Below are 15,533 nucleotides of genomic sequence, written 5' to 3'. Positions count from 1 at the left end.
ACTACCCAAAACCCATCTCTACCCATACTTACCTGTCGCCATAACTCACCTGTATTAATCCATTCTAACCTCACCTCGGCCAATACTAAATAGCTCTGACTCATCCTGACCCAACTTGACCTATACAACAGAAAGACCTAAGGCCCTTCGTGACTTCGCTCCAACCTAACACGAAACAGCTTGACCCCTAACTCACTCTTCTGATCAGCCCTGGCTAACTATGATCTAATATGACTCACTTTAAACCAACATAAAATAAAATCCACCTTGACCTCAACATAAACACCACATTCCTTAACCCATTTATTCTTTCTCATCATCATCATCATCATTTCATCGACGCCTGCTCCTAGGAGGTCCCACCAGAGGATGGCCACGGCAGAAGAGTTTCCAACTTTCTCTATCCAGACACTCCCTCCTTGCCTGCTCAAAGTTCCTCAAAGATCTTTCCCCCCTCTCCCTAACGTACTCTTGCACCCTATCCCTCCATTTCACTGGAGGTCGTCCTCTAGCATTCCCTCCCTCTATCTCACTCACATACACCCTTCTGGTCATCTTACTCTCCTTCATTCGCTCCATGTGGCCAAACCACTTTAAAGTCTGTCGCTTCACTCCTTCCACCACTCCACACTTCTTCCCTTCACCCCCGTGACATATTCCAAAACGCTCGTACACACTTTCATTACTCATTCCATCCATTATACTTACGCCACAAGCACTCCTCAAATAACTCATTTCCACTGCCTGCACTCTAGACCTCTGACTTTCACTCCAGGCCCATGTTTCACTTGAATATGTGAGGGTTGGTACTATTATTGTATTTCTCAAATCCCTCTTTACCTCCATGCTCACACTTCTGCCATTCATGATTCGTTCCAAAGACTTTACCACCCTTCTTCCTTGCAATGCCCTTTCTCTTATCTCTCCCTCCGTACCACCATGCTTACACATAACTGATCCAAAGTACTTAAACTCATTGACCTCCTCCATTTCTTCACCATTCAAAATTATTTTGCATTCTTTTTCACATTCAATTCCCACTCTATATGGGCATACAAAATCTACAACCTCACTTCTACTTCGCTCACAAACCATCACTTTACTTTTGTTGACAATTACTTTCACCTTTCTCCTTTTACAGACACTATCAAAAACACTGACCAAATTTTGTAAGTCACTTTCATTTTCTGCAATGAGCAGTTTCTGTAACTTCGTATAGCCTACTGTTGCCCACCATGACTAATATGACCCACTTTAAACCAATACAAAACATAAAACCTACCTTGACCTCAGCATAACCTTAAACAGCACACTGCTTGACCGATTTGTTTCCTGTAACCTTGTATGACCTACTGTGATCCCTGTGACCCAATATGACCCACTTTAATCTAGTACAAAACATAAAACCTACCTTGACCTAAATTTTAGCAGCACATTTCTTGACCTATTTATGGTTCCTTTGACCTCCAATGACTTTCAATAATCCACCGTGACCTGATATGACACTTTAAACCAACATATAATCAACCTTGACTTTAATATATCCTTCAACAGCACTATCTATAGTCCATTTATTGTTTCTGTGACCTCCTGTGACCTATTGGGACCCACCTTGAGACGCTGATCAGAAGTGAAGGTGACCTCGTCCGTGGCCAACACCTTGAGGTCCTCCTGCTTGATCCACGACACCTGTGAAAGAGAAGCCACAGGTAAAATTAAAGGTCAATCAGTCACTCGATTGGTCAGTTGCATGGTGAGTCATGTATGTACTTGTTTGCACGGCCAGTCGGTTAGTTGGTTAGTCAAATAGTCAGTCTTATACAAGGTTAGCCAATCCATTTCCGTTGTTCAGTCAGTCAGTCTCAGTCTGTCAGTCAATCAGTTACCTTGACATGCTTTTTTTTTTTTACAGCCAAAGAAACAGCTCAAGGGCAACAAAAAAAGGTGTAAAAAAAAGCCCGCTAATCGCTATTCCTACAGAGTTAAAAGTTATGAGCGGCCATAAGAGAGGTCAATTTCTGGAGGAGAGGTGTCTTGATACACTCCTCTTGAAAGAGTTCAAGTCAAAGGCAGGAGGAAATATAGACGAAGGAAGGCTGTTCCAGAGTTTACCAGTGTAAGGGATGAAAGAATGAAAATGCTGGTTAACTCTTGCATAAGGGGTTTGAAAAGTATAGGGATGAGCATGAGTAGAAAGTCGAGTGCAGTGAGGCCGCGGGAGGAGGGGAGGCATGCAGTTAGCAAGTTCAGAAGAGCAGTCAGCATGAAAATATCAATAGAAGATAGAAAGAGAGGCAACATGGCGGCAGAATTTAAGAGGTAGAAGACTTTCAGTAAGAGGAGGAGAGCTGATGAGACGAAGAGCCTTAGACTCCACTCTGTCCAATAGAGCAGTGTGAGTGGAGCCTCCCCACACATAAGATGCATACTCCATACGAGGGCGGACAAGGCCCCTGTAAATGGATAGCAACTGTGAAGTGAGAAGAGCTGGCGGAGACGATACAGAACGCCCAGCCTCGAGGAAGCTGATTTCGTAAGAGAAGAGATATGAAGTTTCTAGTTGAGATTTTGAGTTAAGGATAGACCGAGGATGTTTAGTGTTGAAGGTGATAGCTGAGTGTTGTGAAAGAATAGGGGACAGTTGTTTGGAAGATTGTGTCGAGTGGATAGGTGGAGAAACTGTGTTTTTGAGGCGTTGAAGGACACCAGGTTCTTACCCCATTCGGATATAATAGTAAGTATATGTAGTAATCAACTGGCATAGTTACAGAACATGAAATGCTCATCTAGCTCCTAAAAAAAATAGGTGGGAAACACAGAACAATGTCAAGGTACAAGAGCAGGAGAATGACACTTTTCTTTCATTTTATTTGCGTGAGAAAAAAAACTACCTTGCCTGTGACTTCCTTGCATCCTGTCGCCTCGTCTGAACAATCAAATAATCGTGCAGGACAGAGTTCCTCCTAAGAAGGTAGCACACGACGACGAGACTGACGAACATCAGAACCATCGGCACAAAAATTCTAGGGTACAAGTAGGTGAGGTGCAAGTATTCAGGCAGCGTTTCCTCCAGGGTTTCTGCAAACTCTGTTTCGTTTGCAAAAGACAATGAATTTAGGGAATTTGTCACATAAGAGATGCTGGAGAAGTGAATGTTATCGAGAGACCGCAGAGGAAACACTCGATGGGAAATATTGGCAGTGAAAACCAAACGGATCCGTGATGGGTACTTTGCTATGTTAGTGGAGCGGATATATCATGCTTCCGCTATGGCATAGTGACCAATTACCTGTTGATAAGTGGTACCCTCCGGGCAGATTACTGATACAAAGAAAGGACTGAGTAAAGTAGAAATAATGTAACCCATGAAAGTTCTTATGGAAAACTGGTGTTGGGGGTAGTTTCTTGTAAGGGCACAGGGAAAGAGCGTCAGACGCGTTCACCCGGGTGAGGGCGATCTCACACACTCCTCCCCGAACAGGTAGGAAGGCAAAAAGAGATGCCGAGCAATAGAATCGCTTGAAGACCGTCTCCTTGCAATATTTCAATAGTGAGTAGCTACCCGTTGAATACAGAGCGAAATCCTTTGCAATTAAGACAAGAGACGGGGTCGTGACCAGGGTCAACACACTGTCCTTAGCGGAGAAGGGGAATGGAACAATTTCATGTGCCTCAAACACATCTGCCGTCTGGAACGGAACAGAATATTTATGGCCTCGGGCGTGAGGCTGGACTCAATCAAAGGGTAAATATATTGACTCATGTCTGGGTTGAACAATGGCTTGAGACTATAATTTTGATACCCGATATGGATAGTCGTTATCAAATCGTGTAGAGGAAACAAGGCAGGTGTGACTCTACCGTGCGCCGCATCTACCATGTTGCTAATAACCTGCTGATTCGCCGTTGTGACAGATTCAATGACGTTGTCCAGTACATACAAGGCCTGATCTAGAAGGAGAAACTTATTTACCTGGTCTATCTGCTTGACAACTACGTTGACAACTTCTGCCATCTTATTCGTTTGCTCTAGCAGCTCCTCAATGCGAGTATGCAATCGCGCAAGTTTTTTACAATTGGCGTTGATTACTATGCGATTCTGGGCAGCAAAGGAAAGTACACGATTGTAGTGATCCCGCAAATCGCGCACGTCCTCGTCGGTTGCCGTACCGAATAGGAACTTTGAGGCGGACCCAACGATGTTGAGCAGCCCCCTCTTTACCCGAGAGTGAACTGAGTGAAAGCTATAGTCCTTGTCTACGTCATCTACCTTTCCCCGTAAGAACAGAATCCTATCCTCAAGTAGTTGAAAAAGATCCAGAGAGTGAGTACTAGAAGGTGCCTTTGACTCCCTAGTCCTGGTTGCCCGGATGGTATCTGCCATGCCGAGCAGTTTTTCTGAGACTATCCTGACTGTGTCTGTATTGTTGGTCAAAGAAGTATATGGGTATTTCACGAGGAGCACATCTTCTATGAGGAAGACCTCTCCTATGTGTGCCATGAGGGCGCCAGGCTTCAGGTGGATGGGTGTTGTTGCAAGTAGGGAGCTGAGGTACAACAAGATGATCAGAAAACGCAACATCATGATCTGAAAGTGATGGGAATGAAGTTTTTAAACTCGTGGTCTCAAGTTATAGCTATGGGTGGGGGTATTATCTTGTTGAACATTTGACCCTGAAGGGGAATTTCCATTGTCAAGGTCCAAGGGTGAGGAAATTACTTTCAGACGATCACTGTGAACTTTTAGACTGACTCCACTATTTTTTTTTTTTTTTTTTTTTTTTTTACAGCAAAGGAGACAGCTCAAGGGCACAAAAAAGTAAACATTAATAAAAAAAAAGCCCGCTACTCGCTGCTCCTCAAAAGAATCCAAAGAGGTGGCCGAAAGATAAGTCAGTTTCGGGAGGAGAGGTGTCCTGATACCCTCCTCTTGAAAGAGTTCAAGTCGTAGGCAGGAGGAAATACAGATGAAGGAAGATTGTTCCAGAGTTTACCAGCGTGAGGGATGAAAGAGTGAAGATGCTGGTTAACTCTTGCATAAGGGGTTTGGACAGTATAGGGATGAGCATGAGTAGAAAGTCGAGTGCAGCGGGGCCGCGGGAGGGGGGAGGCATGCAGTTAGCAAGTTCAGAAGAGCAGTCAGCGTGGAAATATCGATAGAAGATAGAGAGACAACATTGCGGCGGAATTTAAGAGGTAGAAGACTATCAGTATGAGGAGGAGAGCTGATGAGACGAAGAGCCTTTGCCTCCTCTGTCCAGAAGAGCAGTGTGAGTGGAGCCCCCCCACATGAGATGCATACTCCATACGAGGGCGGACAAGGCCCTGTATATGGACAGCAACTGTGCAGGGGAGAAGAACTGGCGGAGACGGTACAGAACGCCCAGCCTCGAGGAAGCTGATTTAGTAAGAGATGAGATATGAAGTTTCCAGTTGAGATTTTGAGTTAAGGATAGACCGAGGATGTTTAGTGTTGAGGAAGGTGATAGCTGGGTGTTGTCAAAGAATAGGGGATAGTTGTTTGGAAGATTGTGTCGAGTGGATAGGTGGAGAAACTGTGTTTTTGAGGCGTTGAAGGACACCAGGTTCTTCTTGCCCCAATCGGAAATAATAGTAAGGTCTGAGGCTAAGCGTTCTGCAGCCTCCAGCCTTGAGTCGTTAAGTTCCTGAAGGGTGGGTCTTCTATTAAAGAAGTTGAATAATGCAGAGTGGAATCATCGGCGTAGGAATGGATAGGACAGTTCGTTTTGGAAAGAAGATCATCAATGAACAACAGAAAAAGAGTGGGAGATAGGACAGAACCCTGTGGGACACCACTGTTAATAGATTTAGGGGAAGAACAGTGACCGTCTACCACGGCAGAAATAGAACAGTCAGAAAGGAAACTGGAGATAAAGGTACAGAGAAGGATAGAAACCGTAGGAGGGTAGTTTAGAAAGCAAAGATTTGTGCCAGACCCTATCAAAAGCTTTTGATATGTCCAGCGCAATAGCAAAAGTTTCACCGAAACGGCTAAGAGAGGATGACCAAGAGTCAGTTAAGAAGGCTAGGAGATCACCAGTAGAACGCCCCTTGCGGAACCCATACTGGCGATCAGATAGAAGGTCAGAAGTGGAAAGGTGCTTTTGAATCTTACGGTTAAGGATTGATTCAAAACCTTTAGATAGACAAGAAAGTAAAGCTATAGGACTGGAGCGGTCACCCTTCTTAGGTACAGGCTGTGTGAAGGCATACTTCCAGCAAGAAGGAAAGGTAGATGTTGACAGGCAGAGGCGAAAGAGTTTGACCAGGCAGGGTGACAGCACGGAGGCACAGTTTTTAAGGACAATAGGAGGCACTCCATCAGGTCCATAAGCCTTCTGAGGATTGAGGCCAGAGAGGGCATAGAAAACATCATTTTGAAGAATCTTTATAACAGGCATAAAGGAGTCAGAGGGGGATGAGTAGGAGGAATATGCCCAGAATCGTCCAGAGTGGAGTTTTAGAAAAAGTTTGAGAGAAGAGTTCAGCCTTAGAAATAGATGAGACGGCAGTGTTGCCGTCAGGACTGAGTGGAGGAAAGATGAAGAAGTGAAGTTGGAGGAGATGTTTTGACTAGATGCCAGAAGTCACAGGAAGAGTTAGAAAGCAAGGTTTTGACATTTTCTATTAATGAAAGAATTTTGGTTAGTCGGAGAATAGATTTGGCACGATTTCGGGCAGAAATGTAAAGTTCATAATTAGCATTAGTTTGAAGGCTCTGGTATCTTTTGAGCTACCTCTCTATCATTGACAGCACGAGAACAAGCGTGATTAAACCAAGGCTTTTAGCGTGAGGAGTAGAGAAAGAACGAGGAATGTATGCCTCCATTCCAGAGACAATCACCTCTGTGATGCGCTGAGCACACACAGAGGGTCTCTATCCTGGAAGCAATAATCATTCCACGGGAAATCGAAAAGTACATCCTCAGGTCGTCCCACCGAGCTGAAGCAAAATGCCAGAAGCATCGCCTCTTCGGTGGGTCAGAGGATGTACAGGAGCGATAGGACAGGATGCAGAAATAAGATTGTGATCGGAGGAGCCCAACGGAGAGAACAGTTTGACAGAATAAGCAGAAGGGTTTGAGGTAAGGAAGAGGTCTAGAATGTTGGGCCGATCTCCAAGACGGTCAGGAATACGTGTAGGGTGCTGGACCAACTGCTCTAGGTCGTTGAGGATAGCAAAGTTGTAGGCTTGTTCACCAGGATGGTCAGTGAAAGAGGATGAAAGCCAAAGCTGGTGGTGAACATTGAAATCTCCTAGGATGGAGATTTCAGCGAAGGAGAGTGGGTCAAGATGCTCCACTTTGGAATTCAAATAGTCAAAGAATTTTACATAGTTGGTAGAGTTAGGTGAGAGATAAACAGCACAGATGTATTTAGTAATAGAATGACAGTGAAGTCTTAACCAGATGGTGGAAAATTCAGAAGAGTCAAGGTCGTGGGCACGAGAGCAAGTGATGTCGTTGCGCACGTAGGCGCAACATCCAGCTTTGGATTGAAATTTAGGATAGAGATAGTAGGAGGGAACAGAGTAGAGATTGCTGTCAGTAGCCTCAGAAACCTGTGTTTCGGTAAGGAAGAGAAGGTGAGGTTTAGAGGAGGAGAGATGATGTTCCACAGAATGAAAATTAGAGCGAAGACCGCGAATGTTCAAGAACCTCGAACCTATTTCCCCTGACATTCCGAACAACTCGGTAAGGACCCACAAATTTAGCCCCCAGTTTTGAACTCCTTTCCGCTTGCTTAATCATTACTGTGTCACCCTCTTTTATTTCCACCGGGACGGCCCTTTTGTGTTGGTTTGACATTATTTCAGCCTTTGTAGCTTTTAACTTACTCCTCACCTCTGAGTGTATTTTAGATAAAAAAATAAGGTTGTGATCGGAGGACCCCAACGGAGAGAACAGTTTGACAGAGTAAGCAGAAGGGTTAGAGGTAAGGAAGAGGTCTAGTATGTTGGGCCGGTCTCCAGGACGGTCGTGAATACGTGTAGGGTGCTGAACCAACTGCTCTAGGTCATTGAGGAGAGCAAATTTGTAGGCTTGTTTACCAGGCTAGTCAGTGAAAGAGGATGAATGCTAAAGCTGGTGGTGAATATTGAAATCCCCTAGGATGGAGATTTCAGCGAAGGGAGAGTGGGTCTGATCATTATAAAGGAAATATTTCATTTTTATGGACTTTTTTCTTCTCTTTTAAAAGCAATATGCTGTAGACTGTAGAAACTTTCATTCTTTTTTTATTAGTGGGTGAATAATTGTCGCAAAAAGAAAAAAATCAACTTTCTCGTGATCAATTTTGTAGGTGAATTGACACTTTTTTTTATCTTTTTGCGTTAATGAGTGAAAATCTCTTCATCGATAATGAAAGTACTGGAATTGATTGTTGGAATACTGAGTGGCTCACTGAATACAGAAAAAAACTCAAATGAATTGGGTGTGATATATATATATATATATATATATATATATATATATATATATATATATATATATATATATATATATATATATATATATATATATATATATATATATATATATATATATATATATATATATATATATATATATATATATATATATATATATATATATATATATATATATATATATATATATATATATATATATATATATATATATATATATATATATATATATATATATATATATATATATATATATATATATATATATATATATATATATATATATATCTATATACAGATCCTCTCTTTATCCACACCACACTACATTCACACAACATATACACCTTCTCCCAAAATTAAAATTTCAAAATGGCGCACATACACCAAGCCTCGGAGTTCCCGCCTGGGGGGGGGACCACAAATTCCCCCAGGGAGGACTCCCCTTCTGGCTGCCGACCCGAGAGGTGTCTTGATAACTCCTCGAACCTCTTTATTCTCAATTTCTGCAACATTCGCGGTCTTCGCTCTAATTTTTATTCTGTGGAACATCATCTCTCCTCCTCTAAACCTCACCTTCTCTTCCTTACCGAAACACAGGTTTCTGAGGCTACTGACAGTAATCTCTACTCTGTTCCCTCCTACTATCTCTATCCTAAATTTCAATCCAAAGCTGGATGTTGCGCCTACGTGCGCAACGACATCACTTGCTCTCGTGCCCACAACCTTGACTCTTCAGAATTTTCCACCATCTGGCTAAGACTTCATTGTCATTCTATTACTAAATACATCTGTGCTGTTTATCTCTCACCTAACTCTACCAACTATGTAAAATTCTTTGACTATTTGAATTCTAAAGTGGAGCACATCTTGACCCACTCTCCCTTCGCTGAAATCTCCATCCTAGGAGATTTCAATGTTCACCACCAGCTTTGGCTTTCATCCTCTTTCACTGACCATCCTGGTGAACAAGCCTACAACTTTGCTATCATCAACGACCTAGAGCAGTTGGTCCAGCACCCTACACGTATTCCCGACCGTCTTGGAGATCGGCCCAACATTCTAGACCTCTTCCTTACCTCAAACCCTTCTGCTTATTCTGTCAAAACTGTTCTCTCCTTTGGGCTCCTCCGATCACAATCTTATTTCTGCATCCTGTCTTATCGCTCCTGTACACCCTCTGGACCCACCGAAGAGGCGATGCTTCTGGCATTTTGCTTCAGCTCGGTGGGACGACCTGAGGATGTACTTTTCCGATTTCCCGTGGAATGATTATTGCTTCCAGGATAGAGACCCCTCTGTGTGTGCTCAGCGCATCACAGAGGTGATTGTCTCTGGAATGGAGGCATACATTCCTCGTTCTTTCTCTACTCCTCACGCTAAAAAGCCTTGGTTTAATCACGCTTGTTCTCGTACTGTCAATGATAGAGAGGTAGCTCACAAAAGGTACCAGAGCCTTCAAGCTAATGCTAAGTATGAACTTTACATTTCCGCCCGAAATCGTGCCAAATCTATTCTCCGACTAACCAAAAAAAATTTCATTAATAGAAAATGTCAAAACCTTGCTTTCTCTAACTCTTCCCGTGACTTGTGGCATCTAGCCAAAAACATCTCCTCCAACTTCACTTCTTCATCTTTCCCTCCACTCCTCAGTCCTGACGGCAACACTGCCGTCTCATCTATCTCTAAGGCTGAACTCTTCTCTCAAACTTTTTCTAAAAACTCCACTCTGGACGATTCTGGGCATATTCCTCCTACTCATCCCCCCTCTGACTCCTTTATGCCTGTTATAAAGATTCTTCAAAATGATGTTTTCTATGCCCTCTCTGGCCTCAATCCTCAGACGGCTTATGGACCTGATGGAGTGCCTCTTATTGTCCTTAAAAACTGTGCCTCCGTGCTGTCACCCTGCCTGGTCAAACTCTTTCGCCTCTGCCTGTCAACATCTACCTTTCCTTCTTGCTGGAAGTATGCCTTCATACAGCCTGTGCCTAAGAAGGGTGACCGCTCCAATCCCTCAAACTACCGTCCTATAGCTTTACTTTCTTGTCTATCTAAAGCTTTTGAATCAATCCTTAACCGGAAGATTCAAAATCACCTTTCCACTTCTGACCTTCTATCTGATCGCCAGTATGGGTTCCGCAAGGGGCGTTCTACTGGTGATCTCCTAGCCTTCTTAACTGACTCTCGGTCATCCTCTCTTAGCCGTTTCGGTGAAACTTTTGCTATTGCGCTGGACATATCAAAAGCTTTTGATGGGGTCTGGCACAAATCTTTGCTTTCTAAACTACCCTCCTACGGTTTCTATCCTTCTCTCTGTACCTTTATCTCCAGTTTCCTTTCTGACCGTTCTATTTCTGCCGTGGTAGGCGGTCACTGTTCTTCCCCTAAATCTATTAACAGTGGTGTCCCACAGGGTTCTGTCCTATCTCCCACTCTTTTTCTGTTGTTCATTGATGATCTTCTTTCCAAAACGAACTGTCCTATCCATTCCTACGCCGATGATTCCACTCTGCATTACTCAACTTCTTTTAATAGAAGACCCACCCTTCAGGAACTTAACGACTCAAGGCTGGAGGCTGCAGAACGCTTAGCCTCAGACCTTACTATTATTTCCGATTGGGGCAAGAAGAACCTGGTGTCCTTCAACGCCTCAAAAACACAGTTTCTCCACCTATCCACTCGACACAATCTTCCAAACAACTATCCCCTATTCTTTGACAACACCCAGCTATCACCTTCCTCAACACTAAACATCCTCGGTCTATCCTTAACTCAAAATCTCAACAGGAAACTTCATATCTCATCTCTTACTAAATCAGCTTCCTCGAGGCTGGGCGTTCTGTACCGTCTCCGCCAGTTCTTCTCCCCCACACAGTTGCTGTCCATTTACAGGGGCCTTGTCCGCCCTCGTATGGAGTATGCATCGCATATGTGGGGGAGGTCCACTCACACAGCTCTCCTTGACAGAGTGGAATCAAAGGCTCTTCGTCTCATCAGCTCTCCTCCTCATACTGATAGTCTTCTACCTCTCAAATTCCGCCGCCATGTTGCCTCTCTTTCTACCTTCTATCGATATTTTCATGCTCACTGCTCTTCTGAACTTGCTAACTGCATGCCTCCCCTCCTCCCGCGGCCCCGCTGCACACGACTTTCTACTCATGCTCATCCCTATACTGTCCAAACCCCCTATGCAAGAGTTAACCAGCATCTTCACTCTTTCATCCCTCACGCTGGTAAACGCTGGAACAATCTTCCTTCATCTGTATTTCCTCCTTCCTACGACTTGAACTCTTTCAAGAGGAGGGTATTCAGGACACCTCTCCTCCCGAAATTGACCTCTGATTTTGGACTCTCCTTTAACCCCTGTTCGGGAGCAGTGATTACCGGGCCTTTTTTATTTTTCTTTGCGCCCTTGAGCTGTCTCCTTAGCTGTAAAAAATAAATAAATAAATAAATAAATAAATAAATAAAAAAATATATATATATATATATATATATATATATATATATATATATATATATATATATATATATATATATATATCTATATATATATATATATATATATATATATATATATATATATATATATATCTATATATATATATATATATATATATATATATATATATATATATATATTTCCCTTTCTCTCCCGGCTGTACGATAATTTGGGTGTAAATACCATAATTTTGAGTACCCTGCACGATAATTCTCTGTTGCGGGGATGGCAACCCTGGCGAGAGGGCTGAAGGGGCGGGGCAGTTGAGCGGAAGCGAGTGTGAGTAAGACGCGTATCTGGGCTGGCGGGGGTTCAGCTGAATGCCCCGTTCGTGAGCTGTGTGCGAGTCTGTCGTGCCTCTGTGTGCCTGATTAACTGTTCTGTGCCCTTGAGAGTTGCAGTTCTGTGTGAGGAACCTGTTATTAAACTAGAAATTAGTGTTGAACGTGTATCCTTTGTGCCCTGCCTCGTGCCTACTTCTCTCGGTGTTCTGTGTGGGCCGTTGTCAGTGACCGGTGCCCGTGTAGTTGTTCTGGGGATCACGCCGCCTACCTGCCCGTGGATGCTGTGTGGTGGGGGGTGGCATAACATTATTAATGAAACTACTCGAAAAAATAATCAGGGATAAAGTGATCACTCTCCTCGAAACAAATGATTTGATAACTGATAATCAGCACGGATTTCGTAGTTACCGATCTTGCCTTACTAACTTATAAACTTTCTTCAATGACGTTTACTCAAGCTGGGACGCCCGAGCCCCATATGACATAATTTACCTCGACTTTCAGAAAGCGTTTGATAAAGTTCCCCACCTTAGGCTTATTTCAAAACTGCGTTCCGACAGTATAAGTGACCATCTGTGCGCGTGAATTCATGACTGGCTCACAGATAGACAACAGCGTGTAGTTCTCAATGGTGAAGCATCCGATTGACAACCAGTAACCAGTGGCGTGCCGCAAGGATCGGTCCTGGGGCCAACACTATTAATAATTTACGTGAACGATTTAGGGACTGATATCCCATCAAAAGCAGCCAAATTCGCCGACGACACCAAATTAGGAGGTACAGTAACGAACAGTAAAAATTGCAAAAATACTCAATCAGATTTAATAAGACTTGCCGACTGGAGAGACAAGTGGCAAATGTGTTTCAACGTAGACAAATGTAAAGTAGTGCACAAAGGCAATGAACCCTATACTATGGAACGGACACTTGCCCCAGCCTTATCATTACGCCGCGAATTTTGGAACAACTGTTCCCATGAAGACTAGGAGAACAAATAATGCCATAAGCCCACCATGGATTACTACCCAAGTTCGACGGGCAATAAATTTAAAGAAGAGAAAATACAACTTGCTAAAGGAAAACAACACTAAGGAGGCACGCGAACAGTACCATCAAAGCCTCAGAGCTTGCAGAACACTCATTCGACAACGTAAACGGGACTATGAAAAGCAAATTGCGCGCGAAACCAAGTCCAACCCGAAAAAGTTTTTCACGTACAGGAAATCCCCTATATACGAAAGGGTTAGGGACTGAAAAAACCTTTCGTTTATCGATTTTTCGTATATCGAAGCCATTTCCCCCATAGGATTGTTAATAAATAGGGGGGTTAGGGACCAGCGCCAGCAAAAAAAAAAAAAAAAAGAAAAAAAAGTTAAATATAACTATGCTTAAAAGCAATTTACTACTCACAATACAATGAAACGCAAGGCTCATAAATAATTAAAAACAATTACCATTTCCTGTTCCTTTACTGTTATAGAAATGCATTACATATGTTAGGACAATCCCCTCTAACTCGTCACTACAACTCATCACTTAACATTGCCAATGTTTACTTCCCAAGCTGTGAAAGGCCAGTTTCGACTCTCGTGCCCGAAACACGTGCCAAACAGTACACCACCGCACCACTCCAAGCCCCCCCCCAACCCCTCCATCACCCTCACGTTTCCTCACGCTGGCTGGGATGTGTTTCGGATTCGAGTCCAGTGTTGCCAACTCAAAATTTACAAATCAGCTAGTATGGCATGAAAATCCGCCAGATTATAGGTGAAACCATAAAAATTTGCCGCTAGATTGGAGTTAAAAATCCGCCAGTTACTCCTGTCAATTTTAAGATTTTTCCCGCTAGATTTCAAACAAAACCTCTAGATTTAGCGGGAAAACCGCTAATTTGGCAACACTGTTCGAGTCGAAGCAAGGGGTTCACAAACTGGCAACGCTAAGTGATGAGCGTTGAAGTGGAGGGGACTGGACATGGACACTTGCTGCCTAATCACTGCGAGTGTGCGTGAGGCTGTTGACGGCGCGCGGCGACCGATATAGACATCGGGTACGAAACAGTGGGCGCGGAAACTGTCGTACTTTTCGTATATGCGAAGCATGTCTTTCGTGAACCGAAAATTGTCCTATATTTTTCACTTTCGTATATCCGAATTTTCGTACATCGAGCTTTCGTATATCGGGGATTTCCTGTATATAAGAACCAAAAAGAAGACAAAAAGCAATATCGGTCCCCTAAAAGATGAAAGTGACGTACTAACCCAGGACAGCAGACAAATGGTCGAAATTCTGAACAAAAACTTCGCGTCTGTGTTCACGGTCGAGAACACCCAGTCCGTACCCGAGAGCCCTACCCCACCGAGGGGGATCACGCCCCTAGAAATTGGCACAATTGACGAACGGGACGTGCAAAAGTATCTAGATAAACTCGAGACAAATAAGTCAACCGGACCCGACGACTTGTCACCCAGGCTGCTCAAGGAACTCAAGCAGCAAATCCTCAAGCCACTCACCGCCATCTATAATCTGACACTACAACAAAACAAAGTTCCCGAAGACTGGAAGCAAGCGAACGTAACACCGATCTACAAAAAGGGAGACAAAAGCGTGGCCTTAAACTACAGACCAATCAGCTTGACCTCAGTGGCGGGAAAAATTCTCGAGAAGATCATCAGAGACAAACTCGTTAAGTTTCTTGAAGACAACAACATCATTTCCGATGCTCAGCACGGTTTCAGGAATAAGCGCTCATGCTTAACCAACTTACTGGACTTCTTCCAAGGTATCTATGAAAACTGGGATAATCATATCCCCAGTGATATTATATATCTAGACTTTCAAAAAGCCTTTGACAAAGACGTGCCACATGAAAGACTCGTCAAGAAACTTAGGTCGGCGGGGTTAGGCGACAATCTGACAGCGTGGATAAAAGACTGGCTCACTGGAAGTAAACAGAAAGTTGTACTCAACGGACAGGCCTCCAAATGGCTCCCGGTCACAAGTGGAGTGCCACAGGGGTCAGTGCTGGGACCCATACTCTTCATTATATAAATCAACGACCTAGAACTAGGATTAAAATCCACTCTTTCAAAATTTGCCGACGACACAAAGGTGGCTGGGAAGGCCCTCACGACAGCAGACTGGGAAATTATCCAGAGAGATCTTGACCGATCACTTAGTGGTCAGAAAAGTGGCAGATGTCCTTCAACACTACCAAGTGTAATGTAATGCATATCGAGTCCAAAAACAGAAACCACACATACCACATGGGTGGCGAACCACTACAGGTAGTGCAAG

At 43.5% G+C, this 15,533-nt stretch overlaps 1 pseudogene; it reads right to left on the bottom strand.

The window, feature by feature from the left end:
• The window catches only part of LOC126995579 (hemicentin-1-like), a 137,771-nt pseudogene that overhangs the window by 30,837 nt on the left and 91,401 nt on the right, over nt 1–15,533 (bottom strand).

This window comes from Eriocheir sinensis, chromosome 1, assembly GCF_024679095.1.
Source record: "Eriocheir sinensis breed Jianghai 21 chromosome 1, ASM2467909v1, whole genome shotgun sequence".
Taxonomy (NCBI): domain Eukaryota; kingdom Metazoa; phylum Arthropoda; class Malacostraca; order Decapoda; family Varunidae; genus Eriocheir; species Eriocheir sinensis.
Note: the sequence above shows the minus strand (reverse complement) of the source record. Positions and strands in the feature narration are given on the sequence as shown.